Source organism: Lygodium microphyllum, chromosome 20 (genome assembly GCF_053477565.2).
Source record: "Lygodium microphyllum isolate KBCC chromosome 20, Lygodium_microphyllum_v1.1.10, whole genome shotgun sequence".
Taxonomy (NCBI): Eukaryota; Viridiplantae; Streptophyta; class Polypodiopsida; order Schizaeales; family Lygodiaceae; genus Lygodium; species Lygodium microphyllum.
Window position 1 is genome coordinate 103,228,806 of NC_141154.1, and position 4,166 is coordinate 103,232,971.

The window sequence follows — 4,166 nt, forward strand, 5'->3', positions numbered from 1 at the left end:
TTCCTGGCTTGCGTATTTGTGCTATACATTTTTGACAAAGTATCCCATGCCTCCTTTGGCATACTTGCATCCAGAATATGCACAATCATAGAGTCTGAAATACTGATAGACAACCAGTACATAACTTTTCTGGCTCTCTCATGCCATGCTTTAAATGCCTGCATTTGTTGTGGATTGGGAATATCAGGAAGAACTGCTTCTTCTTCATTTCCTGCAACAAATTCCCAATATCCTTTTCCCATAAGGAAATTCGTCATTCTAAACTTCCATGCTTGGAAGTTGTTCTTGTCAAGCTTTTCAGTGACAATCTGTGAAAGAGAATCAGACGCCGTTACAGAACACTGCAAAAAGTTCTGTCACTGTAAAGAACACAGCTTCAGCCTCACAAGGGCAAATCTGCAAAACTGACGAAAGTAGTATTTGACCACACAGTCACTTCCTAGTGACAATTTTGCATAAACAAGCAATAAGGATGATTCTGTAACTCCCAATGCCTCTGCGCACAGGCATACAATGCAATTTCTACAGTAACTTTTCACCGACCTATAGAAAAGTGGTTGCACAGCATAAAACTCGGCCTTTTCTTGAGTGCGTGCAGAAAACTTCGGCCTCCAAAACAGGCCCCGAAATGGCCTCAAATCAAAAAAACATGGTCACCGCGAAGGGCATCTCAACCTGAGACAATGCACTCTTGCACTTTCCGGCTGTGCTACCTGTGGAGACTTGCTCCCAAAACAGAAGAATGAAAGCAACACTGGTCCTCTTACCAGAACACCGCGAACTTGGGTTGCTTTCTTGAGCTCCTTACCATGAACAAGGCTATGATACCATGTCAAGATTGTAGGAGAGAAGGAAGGAGTCTCACTTGTAGCTTTCTTGCTTGCACAATGGGGGAATACACACAAAGGTGGAAGCTGAAAACAGTTTTTCTCTTCTTAGTTGTGTAAGCCAAAAAGAACTCTAGTACAAAAGAAATAGAAGAACCCTATATATGGGTCTCAAGCCAAACTCAACTAACTAAGGTGGCATACTAACTGAGCCACGAACTAGAGTAGATAAGGATAGCTGCCATCTAGCTATTATTCATGAGCGGTGTACCAACCGCATTTGCAACTGACAAGTCGGTGACATAAATGCACAACAGTCACCCTGGCATATCACGAGTGGAGCTCGATATCTCAACACCAATTGAGTGTCAGCATCATACAGTAGAAGACTATTTCAGCTTGGGAGAAGCATTATACCAAAATGCAGTATGACTTGACTTCCATGACATATGTTTAGAGAAACTCTGATGTTTCCAAATGCCCATATGAGCATACTTATTACATAACCACACAATTTTTTTGATGCAAATTTTTTCATCTTCCTTTGCCTTGGGGGTTGTAGCACAACCCTGATTGCAGCATCAAAAACAGCCTTCACATTCTGTTGTGTTTTTGAACTGCATTCAATATAGGCAGCAACTCCTATCTGCTTTTGGAGTTCCTCTCCAAGAGCAGTGCTAATAGGGACAGCACTAGGATGGTCCATAAAGAATTTTTTGTCATCTCTTAGATCAAGTTTGGTTCCAACAAGAATAACAGGAACTCCAGGTGCATAATATGTCAATTCAAGAATCCATTTTTTTTATAATGTTCTCATAGCTTGCCTTGCTAATCAGAGAAAAAGATAGAAGAAATACATCTGCTCCTCTATAGCTCAGAGGACACAACTTGTTATAATCTTCTTGGCCTGCTATATCCCAGAGTCCAAGGTTGACGGTAAATCCATCGGCAATAACATTGTCACTGAAATTGTCAAACACAGTAGGAATATAATCAGTAGGGAAGGCATTGCTAGTATATGAAACAAGAAGGCAGGTCTTGCCTACTACCCCATCTCCCACAGTCACACACTTGATGAATCTGGGATTGTTCATCATGATGGGTGGACAGAAATGTGGAAGCTTTAATGATTGAAGGGAGCGGCGCTGTCATTCACATGTCTCTGCTGCTGTTGTGTATCGCCAACTCTCGAATTGAGAGAAGCTGGTATGATGGGTACTAGTCAACATACATAGGGAGAGAGCCCTGCTTGCTTCAAGCTGTAAGAAATCAATGGTTCCTCTTGCTTCAACCCCCTCTCCACTATACTGCCCACGCAGAACAAAAACTTTTATGATGGGCTGACAAGTAACCATAGAAGGATCATCAATCTTTGATCCACCAGGATCAAATGGACCACCTGGATCATAAGGAAAATTACTAACCGAATCTAATTCCTCCTATGTGTCCTAATCATCATGCTCATGCATCTCATCACAAGTAGGAACTGCCTCTACTTGCAAAAGATGTCCTTCTTGTGTCCCCTCTTCATCAAAGTCTTCAATATTCAACATATTAGACTTTGCTATATATCCCTTGCACTTCTGCTTGTGCTTAAGAGACCATTTCTCCTCACATTTGTAACATAAACCCTTGGATTTATCATTAGGAAGTACCTTGTTACTGTTATTATTGGGATATTGCCTATTTGCACCTTTAGTCCTTTTGAAATCTCCTTTTGAATCAGCATTATATCTGAAAATATTACCCTGTTTTGAAGCATATGCTGTAGGATAGATTGGCACCTTGCTGGAATTATTTTGAAACCTGTTTTTAGCTCTAAATCCTTCTCGTTGTTGGTTGAACTGCTATCCAAATCTCATATGCTGATTGGATTGATAATTCATTCCTATTTTGGGCTGAATGAAGTCAAATCTCTTCTATACTTTTGGATGTACCTCTCAACATATTGAATGGCTGCATGAACATTTGTAGGCTTGGCTGCCTCTAATTCAGCTGAAAGGTTTGGATCAGGACCAAAATTGTATTTGTTCAATTTGGTTATATTGGAAATGCCTTCCACATACATAGAGAGGTTTAAAAATTGACTAGAATACTCCCTCACGGTACAATCCCTTTTGCCTAAGATCATACCATTTCCTTTCAAGCCTTTCCTTCTCCATTGGTGACACAATTACTTGAGTCATGGCTGATTTGAAGTCCTCCCAAGATTGAAAATTCTCTCCAATCTTGCTTATATATCTCCACCATGTATGCACATAACCCTCTAGGTGTAGGGCTGCATAACAAATCTTTGCTTGATCATTACATGGGTAGAGAGTGAAATACATTTCCAATTTGTTGAGCCATTCTTCAAGTTTGGTTGATGAAGGGTTATCTCCTTTAAAATTGGATATATTGATCTTATCCTTGTATTCCTTGTCATAATGATAGTGCTGCCCATTATGGTTGGTATATCCAAAAGATTGTTGTCTATTAAAATGATCACTCATTGCTTGTTGTCCATGATTATGTGTAGATGAATGCTGTCCATTTTCATTATTTCCAAAAGATTGACGAACCAAACAATGAGTTTCCATGCGAATTTTGGTTGATTGGATATCCCATGTGGCAACCTATCTTCTTGATCTTCAGCATGCTGGAAACTGTCTCCTTTCCTTGCTTTATCTTGTGCATACTGCCCTTGATCATCTCTTGCATAATGAGCTTGAGTATGTTGAGAATCAAACTCTTTGTAAAGGGATGAAATCCATGTATAAACTCATTTCTCTCATCATGCAGGGAATAATCTTGCTATCCTTTATCTCTTGAACTAGTAAAGTTGGGCTTGTTCCTATTTCATGAATTGGTATGAGGCTGAACTATTTCATTCACCTTAGAAGGTCCTCCATGTTCAAAAGTGGATGGTATATTCTGTTGGGTTGTTGTGAACCTCACATTGCCATGAACAATAGGTATATCTTTAGCATGGAAAGGTGGATTGCTTTGTAATTTGTTACCCAAGTTGTTGAATATTGTGACTAATTGTTCAAATTTGGCATCCATTCTATGGTTTTGTTGCTCCATATGAGTGATCATCTTACCCAATTTGTCATCCATTGAATGTGTGAGTTGGATTAGACCTTCATTCATATTACCAATTTTCTTTGATAGCTATTGGAAGTCATTGGAATCATGGGTAACATTTGCTTGAGTTCTGTGCTCGTTGTCATAAGGAACCCTTGGCCAATGGGCCTCTTCATTTGTTGTACTATTGTCCATAAATTCTTGTCCCTGATATGTGGTTCCAATGGTAATATTAGCTTCAGCATGGTAATCTTCTTATCCTTCACTAATGGG

At 39.7% G+C, this 4,166-nt stretch overlaps 1 pseudogene; it reads right to left on the minus strand.

The window, feature by feature from the left end:
- Positions 1 to 1,325: 1,325 nt before the first annotated feature.
- On the minus strand, positions 1,326 to 1,924 carry LOC148019193 (rac-like GTP-binding protein ARAC3 pseudogene; annotated as a pseudogene).
- Between the last annotated feature and the right edge of the window lie 2,242 nt (positions 1,925 to 4,166).